Source organism: Leopardus geoffroyi, chromosome X (genome assembly GCF_018350155.1).
Source record: "Leopardus geoffroyi isolate Oge1 chromosome X, O.geoffroyi_Oge1_pat1.0, whole genome shotgun sequence".
NCBI classification, from domain to species: domain Eukaryota; kingdom Metazoa; phylum Chordata; class Mammalia; order Carnivora; family Felidae; genus Leopardus; species Leopardus geoffroyi.
The window spans coordinates 90,350,309-90,358,679 of record NC_059343.1 but is presented as its reverse complement, the minus strand read 5'-3'; the positions used below and the strand labels follow the sequence as shown (position 1 = coordinate 90,358,679).

The window sequence follows — 8,371 nt, the reverse complement described above, 5'->3', positions numbered from 1 at the left end:
ATCCTAATCCCGGTCTTGGTCTGGGGATGCTGAAGAGTGATTTACAAGAAGGTTTACTATCCCTCTCAATTATTTACCCCATTAATGGAATTTATCAACAGCCTGGAGTCCTTGGCAGGATTATGAGCGAACAGAGGATGCACTGAAATGAACACACTGGGTAGCCATGCCAGAGATTTGCATGCGCAGGAGGGAAATTGAAGACATTTGAGCAGTTACTTACATGGTGAGTAGTTGACAGCTCTTGTTTATTAGAAAAATCGTAATGGGGAAGAAACACAGCCCATGTGGGAGCTCAGACTTTTGACTGAGATATATCAGTTTTACTGCAATATGTTATAAAAATAAATGAAGCAAAAGAAAGAATAAAAGAGAAAAAGAAAGAAGGAAAGAAAGGGGGGAATAACTTTCAGCACTTTAAATCAAGATTTGGGCTCAAAGGTTCTCACTCAAGGTTTCATTTAGATTCACTCATGATTCTTTTTTATTTCTTCCTGATGTTATCTTACACGAGCTGTTAACCTGATTCAGGCTGTCACGGTAAAGATCAATCATCTATAGAAGTCCTCGGCTTGACAAGCTAGGCTGAGGAACCATTTTCCTCAGAGCTATTTTTCATAGTCTTTCTTTGTATATGTTTAAAGAACAGCTTTGTGAAATCAGCTTTCCCACCAGATTTTGAAAGCCACCTGAAATGAAATGATGTATCCCTATGCTCTAGCTACTTTCCATGGAAGCCTGATTCCATGCAGGTGTTGAATCTGCGTTACCTAGGCAACAGCCCCGGAAGAGCTGTGGGTCAGTAGTATGCTATCTCCAAATTTTCGTACCTCCAAGCTTTTACTTAAGTCCACATTTCCCATTAGCCCCAGGGGAGGCTTCAGCCTGCTGGTTTTGAAAACAGTGTCTTTTACAAATAGCTTTATAATTTTAAGTTCAAATCAGCAGGTGAATGCACAGGGCATCTCTCTCCTTCCTCCCTTCCTTCCTCCCTTCCTTCCTTCCTCCCTTCCTTCCTCATACCCTCCCTTCCTTCCATTCTTCCTTTTTTCTCTGTCTTCTTTCTCTGTCTTCCTTTCTTCTCTGTTTCCTATTTTTTTTTTTAAACAATAAGTTTCCTTCTGCAAAATCTTGGGATCAGGAACATGACTAAATCCTAGAGAGATATAGAACTTTCTGGTTCTACAGGGAGTCCTACCAGAATTGGAAATACCACCCAATGCATGAAATAGAGCCCAGAAAAAAATGGAGGGACAAACTGTCAGCAAACCGAGAACAAAAAGTCATGTGTTAGAAAGTATGTGACTTGAGGAAAAACCCATGTTATAAATGTGTTAACTTGGAAAATGTTATTTTAGACAGCACAATTTTTATTTAGTTATTTTTTTATTGTGGTAGGAAGACTCAACATGATGTCTACCCTCAACAAATGTTTGAGTGCACAATACAGCATTGTTAACTATCTGCACTATGTTGTACAGCAGATCTCTAGAATCTAGTCATCTTGCTTGACTGAAACTTGCTTGACTGAAACCCATTGAACGACTTCCCATTTCCTCTCCATAGCCCTTGGCAACCACTATTCTCTCTGCTTCTGTGAGTTTGGCTATTTTAGATATCTCGTTTAAGTGGAATGGTGCAGTATTTGTCCTTCTGTGACTGGCTTACTTCACTTTGCATAATGTCCTCCAGGTTCATCCATGTTGTTGCCTATGGCAGGGTTTCCTTCTTTTTGAGGCTTAATACTATTCTATTTGATGTATGTACCATATTTTCTTTATCCATTCATCCATCGGTGTACGTTTGGGTTGTTTTCTTATCTTGGCTATTGTGAATAGTGCTGCAATGAACGTAAACGTGCACACAAGCAAAGGGAAAAATGAGAGAGAGAGAGAGAGAGAGAGAACAAACTGATGGTTACTGGGGGGGGGTGGGGGGTGAAGTAGGTGATGGGGATTAAAAAGGGCACTTGTCATGATGAGCACAGGGTGGTGTATGGAAGTGTTGAATCACTAAATTGTACACCTGAAACTAACACAAAAGCTGTATGTTAACTAACTGGAATTAAAATAAAAACTTCAACAAAAACACATAAATGTGCACACATCTCTTTGAGATGCTGATTCCAGTTCTTTTGGATATATACCCAGAAGTTGGATTACTGGATTATATGGTAATTCTACTTTGAATACTTTGAGGAATATCCACACTATTTTCCACAACTATTGTATCATTTTACATTCCCACCAACAGTGTGCAAAAGTTTCCAGTTTCTCTACATCCTTGCCAACACTTGATTTCTTTTTGTTTTTTGATAATAGCCATCCTAAGAGGTGTGAGGTGCTATCCCACTGTGGTTTTGAGTTGTGTTTCCCTGACAATTACTGATGTTGAGCACTTTTTCTTATACTTACTGGCCATTTGTATGTCTTCGCCAGAGAAACATCTATTCAAGTCCTTTGCCAATTTTTTAATTGGGTTATTTTTTTTATTGCTATGGAGTTGTAGAAATTTCTTTTTCTTAATGTTTATTTTTTTAATGTTTATTTTTGAGTGGAGACAGAGCATGAGCAGGGGAGGAACAGAGATAGAGAGGGAGACACAGAATCCGTAGCAGGCTCCAGGCTCTGAGCTGTCAGCAAAGAGCTCAACGTGGGGCTCAAACCCACAAACCATGAGATCATGTCCTGAGCCAAAGTCAGATGTTCAACTGACTGAGACACCCAGGTGCCCGAGTTGTAGAATTTTCATATATATTTTGAATATTAGCCCCTTACCTCATGTAGGGCTTGGAAATATTTTCTCCCATTCTGCAGGGTGTCTTTTCACTCTGTTGATTGTTTCTTTTGCCTTGCAGAGCTTTTTAGTTTGATGTAGTCCCATTTGTTTATTTTTGCCTTGTTGATTACATTTTTGGTGTTGTATCCAAGAAATCATTGCCAAGACTAATGCCAAGAAGATTTTTCCCTATTGTCTTCTAGGAATTTTATAGTCTTAGCTCTTACCCATTTAGATCTTTGATCCATTTTGAGTTAATTTTTGTTTATAGTGTAAGATAAAGGTCCAATTTCATCCTTTTTCTTGTGGATGTCCAGTTTTCCCAACACCATTTTTTGATGAGACTGTCTTTTCCCCACTGTGTATTCTTGGCTCCCTTGTTGAAGATCAGTTGACTGTAGGTGTGTGTGTTTATTTCTATGTCCTTTATTCTGTTCCATTGGTTTATATGTCTGTTCTAATGCCAGTACCAGAGTGTTTTTGATTACTGTAGCTTTGTGATATACTTTGATACCAGGAAGTATGATACCTCCAGCTTGTCCTTCTTCCTCAGGGATGTTTGTCTATTCAGGGTCTTCTGTGGTTCCATATGAATTTCAGGTATTTTTTTTCTATTTCTGTAAAAAAATGCCATTGGGATTTTGATGAGGATAATACCAAATCTACAGATTTCTTCGGGTAGCATGATGGACATTTTGACAATATTAAGTCTTTAAATCCATGAGCTGGGGATGTCTTTCCATTTATTTGTGTCTTCTTATTTTCTTTCATTGGCATTTTGTGGCTTTCAGTGTATGAGTCTTTTGCCTCTTTGGTTAAATTTGTTCCTAAGTATTTTATTTTTGATACTTTGTAAATGGGATTTTCTTAATTTCATTTTGGATTTCATCATTAGTATATAGAAATACAACTGATTTTTGTATGTTGATTTTTTTCCTGCAACTTTATTAAGTTTGCTAATCAATTCTAGTGTGTGTGTGTGTATGTGTGTAGTCTTTATAAGTCTTTATAAGTTTTCTATGTAAAAGGTCAGACAATCTCGAAGCCAACATAATTTTAATTCTTCTTTTCCAATTTGGATGCCTTTTATTTCTTTTTCTTGCCTGACCTCTCTGGCTAGGAGTTCCAGTACTATGTTGGATAGGAGGGGTGAAGACAGGCATCACTGTCTTGTTCCTGATCTTAGAGGGAAAGCTTTCAGTTTTTTATGATTGTGTCTGTTGTTAGCTGTGGGCTTGTCATATATGGCCTTTATCATATTGAGTACATTCCTTCTACACCTAGTTTGTTGAGAGTTTTTAATCATTAAAGGATTTTGAATTTTGTCAAATGACTTTTCTGAATCTATTGAGATGGTCATGTGATTTTTATCATTCATTCATTTTTATCATTAATGTAGTGTGTCACATTTATTGATTTATGTATTTTGAACCATCCCTGCATCCCAGGGATAAATGTCCCTTGATCATGGTGTATGATCCTTTTAATGTGGTGTTGAAAATCAAACTTTTTAGAACTGGAGATGGGTAGGCATTGTGCTTAGGAGGAATGACCTGGATTATAACATAAAAATGCCAGTCTTACACCTAGAATAGATGGCTAGTTGCTTTGATCTGAGGAGCACCAAAGTCCCTTCATTTTTCTACTCAGAGTGGTCTCTCCCCTTTGCCTAACTGCAACTGATGCTTGAAATTGAAGTTATAACATTAGAGATTAATTCCTTTGGCATAAACTTTTCTTGACTCCCCCACTAAAAAAGAAACACCAGGGCACCAGGGTGGCTCAGTCAGTTAAGTGTCTGACTCTTGATGTTAGCTCAGGTAATGATCTCACAGTTCATGGGTTCAGGCCCCATACCAGGCTCTGTGCTGACAGCGTAGAGACTGCTTGGGATTCTTTCTCCCTTTCTCTCTGCCACTCCCCTACTCGCACTCTCTTTCTCTGTCTCAAAATAAATAAATAAACTTAAAAAAAAAAGAAACACCATTGGTTGGGGAGGAATATGGGAAATTTTCACATATTATTAATCTTTTACATATTAGCAGAAATTATGTAAAAAGCTTCTTTTCCCAGAGTTATTTTTCTTTCCATTAATAGACAGGTTGGAGAGCTGGACAAGGAGTCTGAAGACAAACTTTACCTACTAGATAATTTTCCCAAAGGTGGTTCCTGACCAAGGCCTAAATTAGAACCTATTCAAGACATAAAACATTTCATTTGTAATCTATTTCTCTTCCTCACCAGGAAAATGGGGGTAAATTTAATTTAATGCTTTTGAAGTAAGGGATTAAATAAGGTAGAATTCTGAGCACACAGTTGTCTTTCTTTTTTTAAGATTTAATTATTTTTGAGAGAGAGCCACATTGGTGAACATTATTGCCCCCTTACTTCTGATGTACCTACCTAGCTGTATTTCTTAATTTTTTTTAACATTTATTCATTTTTGAGAGACAGAGAAAGACAGAGCATGAGCAAGGGAGGTGCAGAGAGAGAGGGAGACACAGAATCTGAAGCAGGCTTTAGGCTTTGAGCTGTCAGCACAGAGCCCGATGCAGGGCTCAAACTCACAAACCGCGAGATCATGACCTGAGCTGAAGTTGGACACTCAACCGACTGAGCCACCCAGGCACCCCCCACCCAGTTGCATTTCTTAGTGAAATTTCAGGCCATATATTTTCCCAATTTTGTGGTTTCAGGCTTGGCACAAACCAGGTTCGTGATGTACACTTGTTAATAATGACAATAAGATAATGAATGGCTTTAGGAACCCAGATTTTCAGTGTAGCATAACTCCAACATTGGGGGGGGCAGTCACACTTCATATTGTAGGTATTTTGATAGAGGATTCTAGACCAGAGTTATAAAACAATCAGGAACTGGATCTGCCAGATAGAAGTAAGTACAAACCACTTGTGGGAATATGACACTAGTAAAAAATTAATTAGTACAGCAAAGGCTAGAGAATGTTGAGTGAATTCAGAAAGCAGGTTAACAGTGCAGAGGTTTAATAAAGTCACTGCCTGGAAGTACAGAGTCCCAGGATCAGTGTATATCTAAGAAGAAAGGGACTTGCAGATCCTCTAGTCCAGCTGAGGGGAAAAAAGAAAGATCTAGAAAGGAGGAATGATATGTTCAATATCACATGGCAAGTCAGTAGCAGAACTGGGGTCAGGACCCAGGCCTTCTGATTCCCAGTGCAGTCCTGTCTTTAAACAGCAAGGAAGAACTAGTATGTATTGAAAGACAATTGTGGGGGCGCCTGGGTGGCTTGGTCAGTTGAGTGTCCGAGTTTGGCTCAGGTCATGATCTCACAGTTAGTGAGTTCAAGAGCCTGATGCGGGTCTCAACCCACATCAGGCTCGCTGCTGTCAGCTCATAGCCTGGAGCCTACTTCAGATCCTCTGTCCCCCTCTCCCTGCCCCTCCCCTGCTTGCACTCTCTCTCTCAAAAATAATTTTAAAAAAGAAAGACAATTGTGTGCTCAGCATTCTACCTTATTTAATCCTTTACTTCAAAAGCATTAAATTAAATTTACCTCCATTTTCCAGATGAGGAAATTGAGAATCAGAAGTAACATTCCAAAGGTTGTACTCCCAAGACCTCCATTCTCAAACACTAAGATTAGCTATATATACAATACAGTGTGGCCGGTGCCCTCCACCCCCAGTGGTGCAACACTGAACCCTGACTGAGGGGTAAGAGAGCTGTCCCAAGACTGGGCTTGAACAGTACAGGTAAATTCCTTCTGGCTGGATAATGAATGTGTTTTCTCCTTCCAGTTTACTCTGCCTCTGCCCCACATTATGTAATGGGGGACTAAGGGAATTTTTTAACACCACAAAGGAATTATTCAAACTCAGTATGGGTAGCATAGAAGGTATAATAATAGTGGTCTCAGTGATTCCACGGATGAGGGGCTGTCAACAGTCTCTCTACTGTAGTGCTTAATCAACTGGGTTGCAAATCCCCATTCTACAGCGGTGTGCCCTCAGGAAAGTTACCATTTCTGAGCTTCTTTCTCATCATCTGTAAATGCAATCATCATACCTGCCTCAAAGGGCTGTAGTGATTTTTTTTTGATTGAGTTTTTACAATAAGATAATATATGAGTTTAGCCCAGTGCTGGATACATAGCAAGAACTCAGTAAATCTTAGACTTTGCTATCCAATTGCTAATTTCTGGCTCAAAGGTACCACTTCTGGGAGAGAACTCACCAAACTGGGTATGTCTGGGGAAGAAGAAGCAGTTGGTTGGGCCTTGTTGCTCTGTTGCTGTGAACAGGACTCTCTTCCCCATATAGAGTTACATTCTCTGTTGTCCACTCCTAGTGGTTGAAAGAGTGAGGTGCTCTAAGGACAAAGATACCATCTAGTTCAATATCCTTGTCACAATACAGACCAGAAATATCAACCTCTCCCATGCTATCCAGAGAGTGCCCTGGCTCCCAAGGTTTGCCATGATAGATAAAAGATTGGAATTGAGGGAGGGTGGGAACAGTATTGCCCAGCTTGTCATGCCAGGCTGGGAGCTCTTTGAAGACCAAGTCTACATTTCATACCCCGTCCACTGTGAATCTCACACTCATGCCTTCCACATAGCACACAGAATAAATCTGTTTTGGGGGATGGAGATTGGGCTAGATTATTTTGAAGGTCTAGGAATAGATTGGAGGTCCTTATGGATATAATCAGCCCAGAACCTTTCCACCACCCTGGAAGCAAAGTTGGAAGTTTTGCCTCTCCATCATATATGCCTTTCATCTCTGGCTCATGGTGTTTGGGGAGACATTTCCTTCCTAAGTCTTTCTTGACCCTCATTTTAATGCACTTTCACCTATTTACAAATTTTGGGGTATACTATTGCAGTAGGTCTTTAAGATCCTGCAAGTGTGTCCCTGACAGTCTCTTACGGAGTCAGGCTTTCTCATAAAATTAGGAATGAGACTCAAGAATCATAACCAACAGGCCTGGCACAGGCAGAATTGTTGCTGGTAACAAGCAACCAGTTGAGCTTGACTGGTACACACCAGCACTGATTATCAGCCCTGAAGAAAGCCATGCCATTGTTTTGATCTTTGGATGGAATTAAAATTTGCTAAGAAATTTCCTCATTAATATCTCCCCCAAGGAAATGATTCTTCTTATGGCTGCTGAGGTTATTTCTGACCTTGGAGCAAACTTAATGTTTTATTAATTCATTTCACAAACATTTATCTCATAGCTACTATGCTGGGAACTTGCTTAGGCATTAGAACTATGAAGAAGACCGCTAGGAGCTCCCAATCCAGTGGGCTCTGTTTCCCATATGGAGTTGCTTTCATTGTTGCTCATCCCTTGTGGTTGAAAGTATGGGGTCCTATAAATATAAGAGATATAGAACAATATCTGTGTCACAATATAGACCCAAATAGGGACAGTTTATAAATCAGAGTGACACCTTCTCTAATGGGTAGAAGTATGAATATGAGACACAGATGGAAAAACCAATAAACTTGGTCTGAGGGTGTTAATCAAGACTTCACAGAGTAGGGAACACTTCAGTTGGGTCTTGAAGGTAAAGTTCATCAGAAGCCAGAAGTAGAGTGTGGGAGGA

The 8,371-nt window shown here is 39.7% G+C and overlaps 1 protein-coding gene across 3 annotated transcripts in view; it reads left to right on the top strand.

Annotated features, from left to right (window-relative positions):
* GUCY2F (guanylate cyclase 2F, retinal) overlaps positions 1-8,371 on the top strand; it is a 112,020-nt gene continuing 103,649 nt past the window's right edge. For all 3 annotated transcript variants that reach the window (XM_045471101.1, XM_045471102.1, XM_045471100.1), the window contains exon 1: positions 1-226. The gene's annotated coding sequence lies outside the window, so the exon portion shown is untranslated. The remainder of the gene's footprint in view (positions 227-8,371) is intronic.